Consider the following 22046-nt stretch of genomic DNA (forward strand, 5'->3'; position numbering starts at 1 on the left):
CCTGGAAAGAAAGGAATGAAAAGCAAAGACAAAACCCTGTCCAGGCTACTGGAGCAGCATGGGTGGAGGCAGAAAGACAGATCAGCAGAAAACACCTCTGCAGGACTTCGGCACCCAGCAATAGCTAAATACTGCCTGTGTGTATCTTTTCAGCAATTCTGTAAGATGTGAGCTCCTATGAGATTAGACAGAGGCCAAACAGGAAACAGCAGCCAAACTTCTCAATGGGCTTCTCTCAGTCCAATGTCCCTTGGACAGGAGAGGGACTCCGTTGCCTTACTAATGATAATATGTGGATTCGGTTTGTTTAACTAAAGCTACACAAGATTAGCAGACCATCATTACAGCTAAAATCCTTGTCTGTGACACAATTAGCAAATGCCTGTTTCCCTGAGCTGCGCTCCCAGGAAAGGTTTTAGCCGAAGGTGAAGCCAGGTAGCCTGAAATAGCCACTGCTTCAGTGTTGCACAGGCTCGGTTATCACAGCAGCAGGATTTCCTACAGCTTAGGTTTCAGATACTTTGATTTCTTGGGGTGATAAAGACATTTGTTCCTCTTTTAACTGTTATTTATAGTAGCTACACAATCGTAAAACATTCAATACTTTCTGTCTGAGAAGGGAAAGGTTGGCCTTTTGTTGTTACACTTAACTAGGGTTTCTTTTAGGGAATCCTCCAACCCAATTACACACACACCCACCACCACCACCACCCCAATCCTGACCCTCTCAGGCTTTGTTAAAAATAATGAAACCTGTGGTTAACAAGCGTCCTCCATTTGGCCCACTACACACTTTATTCTTAATTCCTTAAGTTTTAGGAATGGAAGTCAGTCAGTTCATCGGGTCACAGAACAGGAAATGTTTTTACGTTTTAAATTTGTTTATGGGCCCAGCACAGTACCCTAGTGGCTCAAGTCCTCACCTTGTGTAGGCCAGGATCCCATACGGGTGCTGGTTCACAAATCTGCTACCCCACTTCCCATATAGCTCCCTGCCCATGGTTTGGGAGGACAGCAGAGGATGGCCCAAAAAGCCCTGGGACCCTGCACCCATGTGGGAGACATAGGGGAAGTCCCTGGCTCCTGGCTTTGGATCACCTTCAGCTCTGGACACTGCCATTACTTGGGGAATAAACCAGCAGATTGAAGAACTTACTCTGTCTTTTCGTCTCTTTCTAAATCAGACTTCCCAATAATAAACTTATAAGTTCCTGTTTGAAAGTCAGAGAAACAGAGGTGGTTCCAAACTACTCATTCATTCAACCAAATGCTTACAATGGCTGGAGCTGATCAGGGCCAAATCCTCCATCCCGAAACCCAAACCCACATGAGTGGCTGACAGGAAACCAGCTAACTACACATTTTCCCTTTTACCAAAATCCGTTAATTTCTGCTGTAATGTACTGCTTCCATTTGCTTTGAAATATTTTTAAGTCACAAAATAAGTTGTAGAACAAATTTTAAAACATCATTCAGATTGACAAAAGTAAATAATGAGCTAGTTTGGAACAAGAAAATGCATTGGAACAGTTCTGATTCATGCCCTTTCACTGCAGACGAGCAACAACCCAGACTTTCCTTAGATAGAACCCATCGTTTGTGAATGCTCTAATAGACATTGGTCAAGCGGCAGCTTCACAGTTGAAGCATGCTATTACTGTTATTACCATTCTTCTCTCCTTAATTAAGAGTTTTAACTAAGGTTGCCCACAGGTTCTGACAAATATCACCTTCGGAATACAAGGTCTGATCCTGGAATTCATTCTTAAAGAGCTGTTCTGTTGAGACAACACACAGTATCAGACGTTTTCCGTACTGGTATATTCAGGGAAGGAGTACTTTGAAAACTGGAAAGATGAGATTGAGAATCAACGTCTATAATGTTGAGGAATGACTCAGCCCCTTACCCTTCATCCTTAGCCCAAGTGCCCTTGTCCGTCCTTTACTAAAATGAATTCACTGAATAAAAAGATTGGTACAGCTAGCTGGACTGACAAAGTTCTAATCACCAAACGCAAAAAGCCATTTGCTTTTTGAATAGAAAAACCCTTGTTGGTCAGAATTTTTCAGTTCCAGGCAGGGAGATTCCAGGTCAGGAGCAGAGGGTAACCACAATTCCAAGTAACCCCTAGATCAACAGAAGCCCATTTGGCCATTAGGAATTCCCTAAAGAACGTGGCATCACCATCCATTCAAAGGGAAGCCACAGTACCACTAACTGACCAGAAACTTCACTCAGGGAGCCCAAGAAGTAAACAATGGCTATCCAGCTGCTTATAATAAACACTTTCTTCGGTCACCCCAGTGGCAGTGATTGGCTTTCGGTGTGTTGAGCAGACTCAGGTTTGGGGATTCTATAAGCACCTTTAGCTGGTTTGCAGTGCTGTTCAGTAACAATGTCCCTATTCCTGAAAGCCTCATCTGTTACAATTGATTTTAATGTCCCAGAAGAGTAGAGCAATGTGATAGACCTGATCTATTTTCACTTCACATCACGGTGTGATTGAGACCCACAGTAAGATATATTACCTGCACAACATACACACATGACGTGCGCAACTCCACAGTACACAAAATCAAACTTCATGAGAAAACACTTATTCCTAAGATGCAATGCCTTCTAACATCCTTTCTTCCAGTCTGTAACTAGAAATCTCTACCCACTGGAGTCATTCCCTCTTGTTACAAAATGGCTACTCAGTCTGAAAAACATTCAACAGGATCCTGTTTTGTTTTCCTAACCCTGTAATTCAATATGGAGTGATTTTCAATTGAGGATAAGCCTGATGAGCTGGAGGTATGGAATAAAGGAATCCGATCAGCTCTGGGTTTGTTGTGTTTTTCAGTGTTCCTCTGTTCTTTCTCTTCCCAGCAGAGAGGACTCTATTATCTTTGTTCACAGATCAGACAGTGTTCTGGCAGTGTCCCCTGCTTTGCTTTTATCCCTGCAGGCTCACTAAGCCCTTCAACCCCAGCCCTCCCCCGACTTGGTCTGTCCAAGGCAGTTAGGACTCTAGGGGGTTTTTGGTCCGAGGGCCTGCTGAATGATCACTGTTCCCACCAGCAACCTATGCCGTTCCTCTGCTAAGTTTTCACTCGTGATCTGCCAAGTTAATGGGATTGTTGTTCTCTAGTTGTTACTGTATTTCATACCGAGTCTATCAGTTTGTTCCTGGGACAATTTTTAGGTTGTTGCTTAGATGACAGAAGTGAGTAGCGATTTTATTTTAGGAATAAGTGTTTCTTTAACAGCCAGAACTTATTCTGGGAAGAATTTATCTGCTCTCAAATTAGTTATTATGGGAGGTGAATAAGACTTTTGCAGATAAAACGCTATATAAAGTCACAAATTACCTTTTTAAAAGTGCATTTATCATAAAATCAATTGTAAGGCATTTTTGCTTTGAATTTTAATTTTTGTGGGTTGGCATTGTGGAAAAGAGGGATAGGCAGCACCAGATACACCTGTATCCCAAGTGGGTACCTTTCAGCTTGCTCAATTCAGTCCAACTCCCTGCTGATTCAACATGGAAAGCAACCGACCACCCCAGGACCTGAGCTCCTGCACCCACTGGGGAGACCGAGGCAGTGTTCTAGGCTCCTGGCTTCAGCCTGGCTCAACCCTGGACTACTGTGACTACTTGGGGAGTGAAGTAACAAGTGGAAGACTTCTTACTTTGTCTCTTTGAAACAGATAAATAATTTATAATATAGAAATGAAAATAAGTAAGCATTTAAAAAATCAGTACAAAACTTGCAAAAGTCAAAAGGAACGGATAAAAGTTAACAATGTGTTATGTAACCAAATATATCCAAATTATAATGTACAATCAATAAACACTATCATATTGTGCATTATTTTTTCTTTTGGACTATTGTCCTTGAAATCTGCTGTGCATTTTTTCCACTTAAAAAAAGTAAAATTTAAATGTGTTAAGATTTTTTTTTTCTTGGAAAGGCAGATTTACACAGAGAATGAGAGACAGAAAGATCTTCCATTTGCTGGTGCATTCCCCAAGCAGTCACAACAGCCGGAGCTGAGCCGACCCAAAGTCAGGAGCTGGAAGCTTCTTCCAGTTCTCCCATGTGGGTAGACAGTCCCAAGGCTTTTCGCCTTCCTCTTCTGTTGTCTCAGGCCACAAGTAGTGATATGGATGAAAAATGGAGCAGCCAGGATATACAGACCAGCACCCATATAGGATCCGGGAAGAATGCAAGGTGAAGGTTTAGCCACTGCACTATCATGCCAACAACATACATCTGTATTTCTACCATGAATATTTCTAGAGATTACGAACTTGTTAGTAATTACTGTATAGGAAGCCACAGGTCTGGATAAAGAACAAGAAATGGAGAAATGTCTAGAGTTAGTTTTTCTAACATCTAGAGGAAGGGATTCATTAATTTTTAGGATTAATTTTTATTGCAAAGTCAGATATACAGAGAGAAGAAACAGAAAAGATCTTCCATCCAATGGTTCACTCCCTAAGCATCCGCAATGGCTGGAGCCGAGCCAATCCGAAGCCAGGAGCCAGGAATCTCTTCCAGGTCTTCCCCACAGGTGCAGCGTCCCAAGGCTTTGGGCCGTCCTCGACTGCTTTCCCAGGCCACAATCAGAGCTGGATGGGAAGCAGGTCACCGGGATTAGAACCAGTGACCATATGGGATCCTGGGCGCATTCAAAGGGAGGACTTTAACCGCTACACTATCGCACCGGGCCCAAGATCTTGTTTAATAGGGGAGAAAAATGAGAAAATCTTAATAGAAACAGAAATTGCCAATCCAAGATCTTCTCTTTTTGCAGCCTCTCAAACCCTGGGAAATGAGACTGAGCTAAAGTGAAACCTTGTTTCCAATGTTCTTGTATCAGCACTTGCCCCAAAGAACGCAAAAATGAGTGACCACACAAACCCCACATTAGTGCCATGTCTCATACTTGATAAGCACTTTCATATGCAAGATTTTGCTGAATAATTTTAATCACACTGTGAGGTAGTCAGTGGAAGTATTATTATTCCCTTTTTACAGACGGATGACCTAAGCTTTACGGAGATTAGATGACATACCCCAAAGTAAAACTTGGATACCAACTAGTTAAGAGTTCATCTAATCCACACTCCACAAAGCCAGAACTGCCTGGTGAAAGGAAGGAAAATATGTACAGAAGTATTGATTTCCATTTCTTTTGGCAAAAACTTAAACCTACCCACTCATGCCCCAAAAAGGACCTACAACTGGTAACCACTTTATGAAATTATAAAAATAACTTCTCGCACAATTATGTTTTAGTTTACCTTTTTAAAGTTGGACTTTTTCTGTGTGTGGCTTAACAATTAGAATATCCTGTTGTCAAGAGTTAAGTCAATATATCAGAAACAAGAATTTCGCATTAACTCTGCAAAGTGTTGCAATCATTCTGTCTGGGAAAACAAGCCAAAGGTGGATGGATAGCATAGCTGTTGTGAGATGCTGGCTGAGACCCAACTCCCAGGACATAGGCTCTACCTGCCTACAATACCTCTTTCAGACAATGCCAGCTGTTGTATGAGAAGATCAGTTTCTGGATGTGCTCTTCTGTGTTTTACTCTGATCAGCAGGATGTAACTGTACAGCTGCCACGCAGGCAATTATAGCAACTCATTCAACTTTCGATGCATCTTTCTTTTGACACTGTGAAAAGACTGGGACAGGCTCTAACCGTAGCTTACTCCTCAAAGCTAGGAATTCTGCCTTTTGATAGGTCCTATAAATCAAGAATATTTAATGCACATCTCTGTGTGTATTAGAAATTGTCTAAGCTGTAGATTCACATTTTCACTGATCTGTTTCAACTGCTCGTCTTTTTCCTTTCCAACTGTTCCACTCAACTGTCTCCTTAATTTCACACACGAGCCTTGCTGCTTCCCGAGTAGGCCACTATTCAAAATAGATCATCTTTTCCTTTCCTTCATTTTGCATGTGTTTTCTTAATTCTTGGCTATTTCTTCTCTCAGCCAACCTTTGGCAAATCACAATAAAGTTTAGCTTAGCTAGTAATGGACAGCAAAAGAAAATTGGGGTGATCCAGGAACAAAACAAAATCAAGTTAGCCCTCAGTATGCAAATGAAACAGTATGAGCCAGCTGGGAGTCAGTATATCCAGCTCATCTTCCTCACAATAGATCCTTTGGTGTCTCCTTACAGCTGCCACACTGATGCTAACAATGGTGACTCCTTTGCTGAAGTGCTGAGTAGTCAACCTTTTGCCCTAGTTCTGGGTAATACGCTGTGATTTCCTTAATAGCAATTACTGGAACCACCAAAGGAAGACACTATGGCCTACACCATTCCTTTGTCTAGTTTATCTTTTAGTCCTATCCCTTCCTTCCTCTACTGGAAATGGGAGCACATGAATGGTAAGTAAAAACTTACATAAAATATCAAAATATTTGGGTACTTTTGTAGTAACCAGCATTTCTTAGTGGAGGCCAAATGCACAAAGAAATCTATCATTCTTCATTTCTCTCTCCCTAATTACTCCCTCTAGAAATTCTATTTGTAAGACTTAATGCTCAGGATTTCTGGCTAATTAACTCACCTTAATGGCTGGTCCAAATTGCTTTAAACTTTCTGCTTAAATATTTTGTCCCAGTAAACTGCTAGCACAGCCGGGAAACAGATCATTTGCAATTTAGAGTGAATTACTAAAATTAGTCTGGTCCAAAGGCGCAAACACCTTAATGCCATCATCATCTGCATAGGTATGCATGCCTACATGACAGAACAGGCATCCCAGGCAAGTTGCATGTATTCATGCATAGTGTAAACCCTACTTTAAATAGAAGTGCCTCAAAGTAAAGCTGCTATTCAGATATTGCACTAGTAAGATTCTGGGTTTTCTATATCCTACATTTAAAATTCAGAGGATCTCTCTAGGCTGCCCAGTAACTGCTTTGTTGATTAAAAGATATGCTAGCACCTAGGATGTCAAATTATACGGCTAGAGAACAGGCCCATCTGACTCATGCACTCTGCCTTTCTCAAGTCCTGTATTCCAGCAATGCTTACTCATCTTCTCAGCAGGCATGTTAAAATGTATCTATCCTAAAGCATCTCTTAGTTTGGTTTGAATGAAAAAGTGTTTGTAAACTTTAAATCAGCTTGAAAATACCTAGAAAAGTAGCAAGAAAGTGGTGTAATTATCCCTGCGTCTGTGCACCAGCTTGGACTCAGGAGTTCTATCTCAAAGCCTGTGTTTATCACACTCCCAGCAAAGTTTTCATCTTGTTTTTCTTTCATTGTTTTACTAAACCACTTCTCAGAATGTTACACACCCTGGGAAGGTTCTTGATTCACTAGAATTGCATGGGGAGATTGTGTTGGAACAAAGCCCAGAACAGTGATATGCTTATCTGTAACCAGCACTATAGCTCATGATCCACCCTTCCTTACAACTCTTCCATATCAAAAATGACCAGGAAAGATGTAGATCCCTGGGAGAAAAAGCAACCATCGCTTCATTTTGAGTAATTTAAAACCATGAATTAAAGTGAGAACATGATTTTTTAAGGAATACTAAAATATGAAAACTGACAGATCTGATGGGGTAGAAATCCTGCCTTCTTTTTCATCTTTACCGTTATTTTTTTAAAATAAGATGCATGTAATTAAGATCCTTACAGAAATATAGGAATCAATACCATTTCCCACAATTTTCCCCTCTAGGCCCGCTGGCAGGACCTAGCAGCTAAAGTCCTCGCCTTGAACGCCCCGGGATCCCATATGGGCGCCGGTTCTAATCCTGGCAGCTCCACTTCCCATCCAGCTCTCTGCTTGTGGCCTGGGAAAGCAGTTGAGGATGGCCCAAGGCCTTGGGATCCTGCACCCATATGGGATACCCGGAAGAGGTTCCTGGTTCCCAGCACTGGGCCGTTGTGATCACTTAGGGAGTGAATCATCGGGCGGAAGATCTTCCTCTGTCTCTCCTCTTCTCTGTATATCTGAGTTTGGGATAAAAATAAATCTTAAACATTTTCCCTCCCAGGTTGCACACATTTGAAATGGTATGTATATGCTGGTATACATATATGGATATCTGGAATATGATGCAGACAAACATTTCTTGGAAAAATAAACAGCCCTTCTTGAATGAATTGCCTTTTTCACTTACCAACAGATCATGCAAATATTTCACGTTAATGATGTGATAGACACTTTACTCTTAATGGTGCATAAAGTTCTTTTATGTGGCTGTTCAATACTTTAGTTAAAATTACTCAGTGGTTGTCCGAGTTCTCTTTTATAATTCTATAGTAAATATGCTTCTAGATACAATTTGTGCATGTGTCTAACATTTTTTAGGCTAAATCTTAACTGATTAAAAGATCAAAGGTATTATGTTATTTGGCTATTTTAGGCTCCTTTATTAAATTTTATTTGAAATAGTTACAGAGGAAGAGAAAGACCTTCTAACCTCTGGCCCATTCTGCAGATGACCACTACAACCGGGGGTGGGCCAGGCCAAAGCCACAAGCCAGGAGCCACATCTGGTTTCCCACATAAATGGTAGGGTCCACATATCTAGGCCATATCCCATTGCTTCCCCCAGACCAGCAGTGAGGAGCCAGTACAAGTCTTGTAGAACTGAAGTACTGCAAAATATTGGGTTAGCCTTTGGTGCAGACTGGTGGAGTGGGATCTGTATCTACAAAAGAACTGTTTTGACCCACATGTTCTGGTTTGTTGCATGTTCCACAAACAGTTGAAACCTTCTATTTTGTGTCCGTAGGAAGACACAGAACACCCCTCCTCATTGCCAGGCTTATTATGAGCCTGGAATGGAGAGTGGTTAGCTGATACAACCCACAGGTCCCAGGTTAGGGAAAGTATATCCTGAGGAAAGGTCATTTCACTGACCAGTAGATGAAAGGATGACATAGGGGGATGTGGCTTCCAACTCATGACCCCAAGCTGGACAACTACCTATTCCATTTCATTTCTTCCTCAGAGATTCCTAACCTTAAGTCTTGTGGGTAGGTAAATTCTCCTTTGCACTGGAGTCTACAAAGGAAATGGCTCAACAACAAGGGATCTAGTTCGAGATGATACATGCTGAGGTGCCTGAAGCCAATCAGACCCGGAGGCAAAGGCCACCTGCTGTTGACTTGTAAGAGTATCTTAGGAGGAAGGAGTTGGGTCACTGCCACCCACATGGGACCTGGACTCAGCTTTCATAAGCATTAAGTATTCAGGGAGTGAAACAATTGGAAAATCTGACTTTCAAAACAAATGAAAATAAATTATTCTTAATTTTTTGCATTCATCTTTCCAACCTAATACAACCCTCAGAAATCCCAATTTAAAATAGAAGAAGGGGCCCTCGCCTTGTACACACTAGAATCCTATATGGCTCCACTTCCCATCCAGCACCTTGCTTGTAGCCTGAGAAGGCAGTCAAGGATGGCCCAAGGCTTAGGAACCCTGCACCCACGTGGGAAACCCAAAAGATGCTCCTGATTTTGGATCAGCTCAGCTCCGGCAATTGCAGCCTCGTGGGGAGTGAATCAACGGACAGAAAATCTTCCTCTGTCTCTCCTGCTCTCTGTATATACAACTTTTCAATAAAAATAAATTTTAAGAACTATATATTTTTTTTAAAGTGGGAGAGGATAAGGATAAGGCATTCACACAGCTAACTTTGTGTGCCCCAGGCCTACGAATTCCAGGACCCACAACAGGAGATCTGGCTGGGGTCTGGAGTTCCTAGTTTTAGCCTGATCTAGCCTTGGTTTTTGCAGGCATTTGGGGAATGAAGAAAATGGAAAATGTGCATGTGTGTGTATCCTCCATATCACTCTGCCTTTCAAATAAATAAATCTTAAAAAAAACAAAGCCTTTCTTTAAAAAATATTCCTAGAAACATCTAGACAATATCATGATGGTCCTTCTAAACAGTAGAGTGTTTGAACAATTCCACTAGGCAAAAGGGAGACAAGGTCAGATAATTACATAAATAAGTCTAAATCCCTTCACAACGTGTCCCTTTGCAGTTTCTGTCTATCATCCCTAACAATCCAAATATTGAACTTGCACTTCTTAAGGGAAAGGACATCTTTCTGTCACCCTACCCTTCAACTTCCATACTGATTTCCTCCACACATTTGTATTCAAGGTATCTAGGAATATTCAATTGGCTCTTACACATAGTAAATCCGAGTCAACTCATATGGTTTGGCCAAAAAGTTTAAGTTCCACAGATGCTTTTAATATGCACCTGAAACTGAGGACAGATTTAGTCCTTTCCCTTTGGTTTTGAAGATATATTTATTTGAAAAGCAGATAGACAGGAGAGACAGATCTTCTGTCTGCCGATTCACTCCTCAAATGGCCTCAACAGTGCAAGCTGGGCCAGACTGAAGTCCGCAGTCATAAGTCCCCAATGTGTATGCTACAGCACTAGCCCCTATTCTTTGTTTTGATAAGACAAGCAATCAAGCCAGCACAGTTCACAGAAGCCAATTTTGCAGTTAGATAAATTCTCATAGACAGTGGATATTTTTCTCATCTCTTGGTTCTGCATGTGTGCCTTCTTTCTGCTTGCCCTGAGACTCATGCAGACTTAGAGGGCCTGATCAAACTTGAGCCCATTTTGAATTTTCAGGTTGTTACAGCATGAGCGAATAAAATTACTTAGCACAGTGTACATCTCTTTCCATATCAAAACTTAACCAAGAACAAATTACTTCTGTAAACAGCAGGATCTGTCATGAGTCTTATGAAGTATGATGAAACTATGGTTTGTCACAGAAAAGATGGTCAGGAAATCAGGTAAGTTGGAGGGACTGGTTTCCTTCGATACCCACGATAAATGAGACGAGCTGAACTGAAAGCAACTACCAGCTGTGTGCTGGCAGGAAGCAACCAGGAGAAAAAAAAAAATGGTTTCAATTGGCAAGCAAAGCAGGGATCTACAGAGACAGAACTTGGCTGAATAAACAGAATTAGCCAAGACTATCTAAACCTGAGATTCATCCCTAAATCACATGAAACTGGACTTTTAGCAACTCTATGTACTTATATTTTCCTATCTGTATAAATCTCACACTAAAAATGAGCCTACATTCACAGCACTCTGGAAGTTTTACCTTTGAGAAAAGGACTATCAAAGGAAACTCCCAGTCTCAAGGAGTCAATTACTATGGTGCCAGAGGTGGACTTGTTCTCACATTTACAATGGAAATTTAGAAAATTTAAAAAATTGAAGGTGACAGCAGGAAGATCAATGCAGAAGTTCAATTAATATTTACTGGCAAAAGAACAAGGGGCAAAGAAAGAGTATGATTTTGTTTTGTTTCTGTACCAATAGCTTTAATCTCTTCATTCCTCCTCTAAAAAAATCCATTTCAAGATGCTCACTACGTTTTAAGACTCAAATAAAATAAAGGTAAAAACATTGTTCTTACACTTACAGTGAGGTTACAACCGCCAAACAACTCATCAGTTGAAAATGTCAGCAGGGCCCAGTGCAGTGACCTAGCAGCCAAAGTCCTCACCTTAAACACACCAAGATCCCATCTGGGTGCCAGTTCTAATCCCAGCAGCTCCGCTTCCCATCTAGCTCCCTGCTTGTGGCCTGGGAAAGCAATCTAAGACAGCCCAAAGCCTTGGGTCTCCCACGTGGGTGCAGGGTCCCAGAAGAAGTTCCTGGATCCTGGTTTTGGATTGCCTCTGCTTCAGCTCTTATGGTGACTTGGAGTGAATCAGAGGGAAGAACTTCCTGTCTCTCCTCCTCTCTGTATATCTGACTTTGCAATAAAAAATAAACCGGGCCTGGCATGATAATGTAGTGGTTGAAGTCCTCGCCTTGCATGCCTGGGATCCCATATGGGCACTGGTTCTAATCTCGGCAGCTCCACTTGCCATCCAGCTCCCTGCTTGTGGCCTGTTGGGGAGTGAACCAATGCAACCAATGCCCCCATAACTACTGCATTCGATCCCCAAGACTCGGGATACTCCTCTGTAGCCACTGCAGGAGTATATCCAAATACCACCATCATGCCCCCTAAGTACACCAAAAACATTAACCCTAGAAACGATGCCCCATAACTTAAATAATCCCACAACCAACACCCCGCTTACAATTAAACCTAGACCACCATAAATAGGTGATGGCTTAGATGAAAACCCTCAAAGCCTGCAACAAATATCATGCTTAGTAGCAGCACATAGTATGTCATAATTCTTGCATGGACTTTAACCATGACTAGTGATATGAAAAACTACCGTTGTAGTTCAACTACAAGAACCTAATGACCAACATCCGAAAAAAACTCACCCCCAGATAAAAATCGTAAACCACACCCTCTTTGACCTCCTCAAAGCATCAAAAAGCTCCCTCAAACATCTCCACATGATAAAACTTCGGCTCACTACTAGGTCTATGCCTAGTCATCCGAATTACTGGCCTATTCCTGGCCATACACTATAGAGACACATTAACCACATTTTCAGTCACCCACATCTGCCGAGACGTAAACTATGGCTGAATCATCCGGTACTTGCACGCCAACGGCGCGCATCTATATTCTTTATTTGCCTATTCCTCCACGTAGGCTTAGGCATCTACTATGGCTCCTACACTTACTCAAACATGAAACATCGGCATCCTGTTATTGTTCGCAGTTATAGCAGCTGCCTTTATAGGCTACGTTTTACCATGAGGACAAATATTCTGAGGGGCAACCATAATTGCTGATCTCCTATCTGCAATTCCATACATCGGCACTGACCTCCAATGAATGTGAGGTGGTTTCTCAGTAGACAAAGCTACCCTAACCCGATTCTTTGCTTTCCACTTTATTCTCCCATTCATCGTCGCTGCCTTAGTAATAGTTCACTTATTACGCCTTCACGAAACAGGTTCAAATAATCCCACAGCTATCATCTCAGACGCAGACAAAATCCCATTCCACCCCTGCTACACAATCAAGGACGCCCTTGGCTTCCTATTCCTGATCTCTCTCTTCCCTGACTCTAGTCTTATTCTCCCTGGACCTCTTAGGAGACCCAGACAACTACACCCCCACTAACCCACTCAACACACCACCACACATTAAACCAGAATAATACTTCCTATTTGCCTACGCCATCCTCCATTCTATCCCCAAACTTATTGGTGTATTAGCCCTTGTCCTATCAATTGCCATCCTAGCAATTATACCTCTCCTCCACACAAGGAAGCATAATATTCCGACCAATTAGCCAAACTCTTCTGAATCCTTTTAGCTGACCTACTCACACTCACATGAATCGGAAGACAACCTGTTGAACACCCATTCGTTATCATCGGCCAACTAGCATCATTCCTCTACTTCCTTCTAATCCTAGTTCTTATGCCAGCCTGCAGCTTAACTGAGAATAAACTATTCAAATGAACGTCCTTGTAGTATTACCTTGGTAATACTACAATTACCCTGGTCTTGTAAACCAGAAATTAAGCATAACTCTTCCTAGGACAAAGAGGAGAGCTAAAGTCCCACCATCAGCACCCAAACCTGAAATTCTTCTTAAACTACTCTACTTCAAAACTTGCACACATTCCAAAGGCGCACATCAGTGTGCCTCTATGTACTTCGTGCATTAATGCACCTCCCCATTAATAGTACAGTACATATATTCCATAACAGTACATAGTACATCTATGTTTAATCGTGCATTAAATTATCCACATGCATATCTAGTAACACATAAAACTATTAATTGTACATAATACATTTCCTACTCAACCAACTAAAAATCCTTAACAATATGAATATCCACAAATAACCTCAATTTCATAATCATACATAGGACATGCTATCCATAATCATATATACACCATCACACCCAAACTGACATTCCTACCATCAAAACATGACTATCCCCCTGCCCCAGGGGTCTCAATCTACCATCCTCTGTGAAACCAGCAACCCACCCAATACAGATCCCTCTTCTCGCTCTGTGCCCATAGCACTTGGGTTCGCTAGACTGAAACTGACATCTGGTTCTTACTTCAGGGCCATGACATCTAAAAAAGCCCACACATTCCCCTTAAATAAGACATCTTGATGGACTAATGACTAAATAGCCCATGCTCACACATAACTGTGGTGTCAGGCATTTGGTATCTATTTTGGGGGGTATGCTTGGACTCACCATGGCCGCAGTGGGCCATAAATCAGACCTGCAACAGTAGCCGAGCACCTCAATGTACCTCCTCCATCCTCATAACTATGAACCGGGACATTCGTTCCATGTACTCTAGGACATAACAGCCAACACATAGGATAATTGCTCCTCACTACGCCTGCGTACTCTAAACACTGAAGTTAATGGTCACAGGACATAATGCTTAACACTACGCACACCCATGTGTATACGTGTACGTGTACTCCAATACTATAAAAATTCTCAAACCTCCCTACCCCCCATTTAAGTTACACTAATAAGTTCCTATTAACTTACAGGAACACCTGAATAAGCTTAACATCTTGCCAAACCCAAAACAAGACTCTTATCCAGTGTAAGTAACTGGAAATAAATTAATCCAACTAAATTAATAGATTAATGGATTAATAAATTAATCCATTGCGGCCAGTTGGGGAGTGAATCATAGGAAGATCTTCCTCTGACTCTCCTCTCTGTATATCTGACTTTCCAATAAAAATAAACTAATCTTTAAATAAACCAGGAACATAGAGAGGAAGGGAGCAAGGAAGAGACAAATATCAGCAGCAGAAAATGCATCTAAAAGCTAATGCCTACCAAACACGGTACCATGGCACACAGCACTCTGGAATGTAGTCATTTACTCCTATAAGCATGCAAGTGGGAGCTGTGCTTGTTACCACCGCCCAGCATCAAAATGGTGCTGCATTTTACAAGTGCAGAGAAATACAAATTCAAAATCTGAAGTACAGTATCCTACTGAATGCATATGGCTTTCACATTATCAAAAAGAAAATTTTAAGTCAAGCCATCATAAGCTAGGGGCCATCTGTCTAGTCTTAGCCAAGGCAAAATGGCCTTTCTTCTTGAACTTTTTTCACATACTTATCATTTGCTAATATTCCTCAACTTGCTTAGCATGTAGATTAACCTTTCAATATGTAATCTCTCAGTATTGACCACTCTTAGTATTGGTCATTCAGCAATAAAATTTTTTAACTCATATCAGTCTTAGAAATATTTGTATTTAGCATAGTGCATTTATATGCACATATAAATCCTTTTTTCATTAAGTTCAATTTCCATGCCTAAGGACATATGGCAAAAGGCCCACATTTGTGTCAACAGCAGGAAACTGTTATAAAACGTAGCTCTTGTCCAGAGAAGATAAAAGGACAGAAATGCTCTGACGTGCTGTTAGCACTGACATGTGGGTATCAGAAATAGAAAAATAACACTATGAAGACTTGCTTTTGGGGCCTGGTGCGGTAGCCCAGAGTCTAAAGTCCTCGCCTTGCACATGCCCGGGATTCCATATGGGTGTCAGTTCTAATTCCTGCAGCCCCGCTTTCCATCCAGCTTTCTGCTTGTGGCCTGGGAAAGCAGTCAACGACAGCCCAAAGCTTTGGGACCCTGCACCGGTGTAGGAGACTCGGAAGAGGCTCCTGGCTCCTAGCTTTGGATGGCTCAGCTCTGACCATTGCAGTCACTTGGGGAGTGACCACTGCAGTCACTTGGAGAGTGCATCAGTGGACAGATCTTCCTTTCTCTCCTGCTCTCTGTAGATCTGACTTTCCAATAAAAATTATAAAACAGAAGACTTGTTTTTAAGCCATTTATCATACTATGACGAAGTGCCATAGACTAGGTGGTTTATAAATGCCAGAAGTTTCTTTCTCATTGTTCTGGAGGCTCAGAAGTCCTGCATCAAAGCCTTGGCAGAGTTGGTGTGTGTTGTAGGCATATGTCTTCCTGCTGTATTTTCAGGTGCTCAGTCTGAGTAAGATCAATGCAGCATTTTTTTTTTATTTTTAAAGCTTTAAAAGAAATATGTATGCATTTATTTGCTTACTTAAAGGGCAGAATCAGGAAAAGGCACAGAGATCTTCCATCCACTGTTTCACTCAAATGGCCACTATGATCAGGGCTGCTCTATGCCAAAGGCAGGAGCCAGGAGCTTTTTCCAGGTCTCCCACATAGGTTCAGGGATCTAAGCACCCATGCCATCTTCTGCTGCTTTCCCAGTCACATCAACAGAGACTGGATAGCAAATGGAGTGACCAAGATTCAAACCAGCACCCATATGGGATGCTGGCAGCACAGGTAACGGCTTAACCTACTAAGCTAAAGCACCAGGGCCAGACCCTTTTTTTATAAAGTACTGATACATTCAGTAGAGTTCGGATCCTAGGACCAAGTCTGCTTCCAAATCCTTCAGTCATAATATCATATGGATTGTGAGGATTGTAATATATGAAGTTGGATAAATACACAAACATTCCCCAGCTATAGGCAGCTGCCCACACTGCCTTGTACATAGGCAAGTGGTACACTGCTGGGAGAAAAGCAACCAATTGCTGCCTGGCATTCTGGGCCTGGCTCAGGCCAGTTCTGTGTTAAGCTACTAGCATGCCAGCAAAGTTGTCAATTTTTTTTTAACATTAAGTCTGAAAGAATTTAAGGAGAAATCTAAAAATTCAAATTTTGCTCCTGAGGTAAGCTGCTGCCAGTATACCAGTGGTGCCAGGCTGGGAGCAGTCATGCCATGGCCTCATGCAGCAGTCCAGGGTGTGGAGGAACTACGGATGGCCTTTGCTGGTCCAAGGGCATGGCATCGGAGTCCTAGGTAAGTTGCATCCATAGTGCACTACAGTTTTAGTCTAGGAGCAGGCAGGCCAAGGGCTCACACACCCAAGCTGGGAGTGGGCAGGCCAAGAGCGTCATGAATCTATAGTGGCTACTCATCCTAATTGCCTTCCTCACCTGAAATAATCCACATTGTCCGTGTCCTTCCTGGAGTGGAACATGCAGTATAATACAACATTCAAGGATGAAATGAACAGCTAGGCAGCAGTTTCGTACTTTGTTTTTATGAACCTCATGTTATGTTGCATTCAATTTCATTGGCAACAGATCACATAACACTGAAGGCTCACCATGATAGAACGTGGAGTGGATTACAGGGCCTTTCCAGTTTGTGACTTCTGTGTGTAATTAAAGCCATACCGTCCAATTGCCTAGGACTGAACTCTGGTATGTAGCACCATGAAGCCAGCTTTGGGGCTACAGCCACTGGCCTGACACAAGGGTGTCACCTGATCTAAGAATGACTACCTCTCGGGTCCGGCGGCATGGCCTCACAGCTAAAGTCCTCGCCTTGAACACCCCGGGATCCCATATGGGCACCGGTTCTAATCCCAGCAGCTCTACTTCTCATCCAGCTCCCTGCTTGTGGCCTGGGAAAGCAGTCGAGGACTGCCCAAAGCCTTGGGACCCTGCACCCGTGTGGGATACCCAGAAGTTCCTGGATCCTGGCTTCGGATCAGCATAGCATCGGCCGTTGCACTCACTTGGGAAGTGAATCATCAGATGGAAGATCTTCCTCTGTCTCTCCTCCTCTCTGTATATCTGACTTTCCAATAAATAAATAAATCTTTAAAAAAAAAAAAAAAGGAAATTAAGATGATCCTCTGGTTTGAGCATGTAGACCAAGACTTAAACACAACCATACTGCCCCACAACCATACTGCCCCTGCTACCACAACCCAGGCTTGCCTGCAGCAACTACCAAGGATCCAGTTCTCTGGTTTCTAAGGATCCTAGACATCCTTTATGTCAACTGCATCATTCACTGGTAGCCATTCTGATGACAGATGGTGAGGTTGTGAATATGGCTAACTTTGATCTTGCCACATCTATGGCTAGCAGATGATGCTGGTTGCAATCTAGTACCACACTTCCTAAGTCCTTCACAGTCTACATAGCCAACACCTGTGAACAGATGCAATGCTGCCTATATCTTTGCAGACATGTTTCATCAAAATCCTTTCTCCTGAGGAATCTCTGAAGCTGACAATTTGGACAGTCTGACCTAATTGGGCTGCCTCCAGGGAAGACTAGCCCAGACATGTGACTCTACCCTGAGAAGCCCTTCCCCCCCTGGAACCTTCCCTATCCCCACCACCAGCCCAGCACATTGCTGATGCTCTAAATGGAAGAACCTGGTGCAAGGGTTCCAGTAGAAATGCTGACTTAACCCACACAAGTGAATCTGCCTTCCAGGGGCTGTTGTGGCCCTATGAGAAGTGAACCAGTAACTAAAGAGCTCTCAAGTTCCCGTTCCCTCCTGTTCCCTCACCCCTTATTTCTGTTGCTCTGCCTTTAAAATAACTAAGTCTTTTAAAAAAACAAAGTTGATCTGCAGTGTGGGACACTAAGAGGGAGGAATCTTACTCAACCATGGTTTAAGAGGTAAGGTCTTTGGGAAGATTAGGATCAGACATGGTCATTTGCAGAGAGACTCCAAAATTAGATCCTGGTGGCTTTGCTAAAAGCAGAAGACCAGAAGAGGCGTAGCCATACACATATGTGCTCACTGTCACTTGCCATGCACTAGCCTGGGTACCTGGCAAAAACGTCACCATGAGTCCTGTATTGTGTCATAACCAGCTGGTTAAACCAGTGCCCGGAAGACCGACATTCGCATGTGAGCCCTGGTTCATGTCCTGACTGCTCCACTTCTGAGCCCGTTTTCTGCTGATGCACCTGAGAAAGCAACTGAAGATAAGTCTTTGGGCCTTTACATCCATATGAAGTAATGGTAGAAAACTCCTTATACACACACTTGTGCCAATAAAAAAAAAGTTTCCAGACACAGCCAGTTGCTTCCAAGAAGAGCAAAATCACCCTAGGTTGAAAATCACTGGTCTAATTTACATTGAATATCTATCACCAGCACATCAGACAACATGTATTTGTTGAGCTAAATGAATTAATGCAAATATGGTTCCTAGAACGTGCACACAGAAAAAGTCTTGAGAAATGTTAGTGACGTTAGCCTATTTGTTTTTAAATTGTTAAAAGCAGCATTACAGAGAAAGGGACAGATTTTCCATCTGATTCACTCACATGGCCACAAAAGTTGAGGCTGGACCAGGCTGAAGTCAAGGAATGATACTCCCTCTATAGGGGTCTCCTACATGGATAACAGGGGCCAAAACATTTGGAACACCTTCCACTTTTCCCAAATATATAAGTAGAAATTGGATTGAAACTAGAGCAGATAGGGCTTGAACCAATGCTCAATTGAGATGTGAGTGATGTAGGCCATGGCTTAACTCACTGTGCCACAATACCAGCCTTCAAAAATTTAGCTATTTTTCTTATGCTATTTTCTTAATGGAATATCACATACACGACTATTCTCTATAAGTGGAATCAAATTACGTGTGCTAATTATGTTGCAGGAATTTTGACTCCGAGTATGGCAGCAACCTCAAATTCTTGTCTCGCAGGAAAGAATTTTCATGCGGACACAGTTTAGTTTTAAAGCAAGATTTATTAGAAAAGTTGAGAAGAGAAGACTCCCGTCCTAGTGACGGGAGGGGGCTTTGAGATAGAAAAGACCCTTACCTCCTGCCATAGTGGCAGGAGGAAAAGGACCTCAGTGCTCTGCCATAGTGGCAGGAAAATAAGAACCCGTATTAATGGTGGGGAATGCACCTTTTAAAGGTTTCCCTCAAAGATGTTTCTCCATGAACAAAGAAAATTCCTAGTTTCCATGGTACCTGGCCTTGGGACAAAAGGCCACAGAGATACCAGACATAGGACATTCCAGGCCTTAGGCAGATGTGTATTACTTCTTCCTGCTCTCCTTTCAATGATAACGAGATCGGCCTGAGGCCCTCCCACAATGGCCAGAGGGGATGGCCAATACTTCAGGTGGGGAATTGATATGCTAATAGTACCTCTGTCCCTTGGAAGAGACGTGCATCTGGTGAGTTCAAGACATGGTGGGGAAATTCTTTTACTCGGGGACCCAGAATACCCTAACTGCCTACTACCCACTCTAACTCCTCTCTCAATTATACTTATGTATAGTATTGTATCTAGCATCTTATCTCTACCACTATTTCATATAGCTATAACTCAATGGTTTCCAATGGAGTGTTTTCTACCTTATGAGATACATTTATAACTCAGCTATTCAATTCATGATTACCCTATATTTAGATTGTAATAGCAACAATTTGGGAATAATTTTCCAGGAATAAAATTAAAATAATGGAACAAGCAGACCTATTCTATTTCACATACTAATGAAAAATGTATTAGAGTTTACCTGAAAAATGAAACCAAGAGGATGTATATATAGGTTTTATACACATACACACGTGTGTTACATATATTACATATACACATATAATACATGTATATTATAGATGATAGAATGGTAAGACATAACACGTCATAACACATTTTTCCCAGAATTGTTAAGTTTCACAGAATTATAAACTCACTGTAAATCAGGGACAGTTGTCCCATTTCTGCGATATTTCTACCTATTCAGAACAGTCTGTTAAACAAACCCAAGCTGGCACTGCTGGCTGCGAATCCACCAGAACTTTCAGATGACAGCCATGCCACCCTTTCAGATGGGCCTAACAGGAGCAGTGTTAGTCGGCAAGAGTGTCCCTCCATTTTAATTACAGTGTGTAGGGGCTGCCTGAAGTCACAATCACGTTAAAATTTTCTCCTGCGAAACACATCCCAACTGCCAAGGAAACCATGGGGAATTGGAGTGCCTTTGGAGGCCAAGAACTCTGAGGTCACCCACCCCCATTTGGATCTCCCACATGGAATGGAAGAAGCCCAAACCCTGCCTTGCAGGATCCAAGGTCATGGGAATGACAACCAGGAGCACTGAGCGGTCCGCAGAAACAGAACAGTAAACTTCCTTCAGGACTAGTGAGAGGAGCTTTCTCTGGTCCTTGCCTGGTTCTGACTTTGGGTCTCCACCCCCTCTCATAATGACCATCAGGATAGCTCCAGAAACCCCTCAATACAAACAAAACAGAATAGAAAGAACAAGGAAAGCTTAGACCCAGACAGGAAACAGCCAGCAGGGATGCACTTAAAACTCACTGGGTGGGACACATAGATTAGTTACTCCTAACTGGAGGTATTGAAGATTTCTCTGCACACCCCTCCTAAAACTGTTCACCTAAACTGTTAACATGTCTTGTTAGAGTTATAGAGTTTGACCACCCAAAAAACAGCCAGGTTCTGCAAAATCACGCTTCAACGCTATAAACTGCTACATACTAATTAAAATAGACACAAGACAGCTGAATACTAATCTATAGCCATTTTAAGGTGTATAAAACCCAGTTGTATATAAACTAATAATTGAAAGGTCAATAAAGAAGTCACAGGATGTGGTTCAGAACTTGCATTTTTCTCTTTTTTAAAACACTGGTTACTCAACACCATGTCAAGTAATTCCATAACATTACAAATTGTTACTGATGTAATGTCGGGCTTTTAATTGATCGGGATAATACTGTGCTGGCTCTACCTTCAGACCAGAGATGGTCTCCCCAAGAAACCGTTGAACTTATCTGGACAATAAGATACTGAACTTTATGCTTGGTAGATGCTTGCAATGAAAGAATCTCAACTGAATTTGAACTGTGGTAATGCAACAAGGTGGAGGAATCCACAATGGTGGGGGGGGGGGGGAGGTTGGAGGAGGAGTGGGAAGAATCCCAGTGCCTATAAAACTGTCATATAATGCAATGTAATTAAGAAAAATTTTCTCCTAATTTTAGTCTCTTTCATAGCAGAGAAAATGTCCTACTTTTTCCAGTGCTTCCTTTTCCCAATTTACCTATGTCCAAGTATTGGACACCTACATCCTGTCTGAGCCAAATAGCCCTTCCATCATTTTATTTTTCATGTCCGCTTGTATCCCTCCCATGTCACAAACCCATTCCACAAAAGATGCCCCCGAAACTTTTTCACTTCTCTACGGAGTCCATCTAATGTTGCCTGCATCACTGGCTAATCTCATGACCTTCCTG

The sequence above is a fragment of the Ochotona curzoniae genome, unplaced genomic scaffold (genome assembly GCF_017591425.1).
Source record: "Ochotona curzoniae isolate NIBS_2020 unplaced genomic scaffold, NIBS_Ocur_1.0 contig_3498, whole genome shotgun sequence".
Classification (NCBI taxonomy): Eukaryota; Metazoa; Chordata; class Mammalia; order Lagomorpha; family Ochotonidae; genus Ochotona; species Ochotona curzoniae.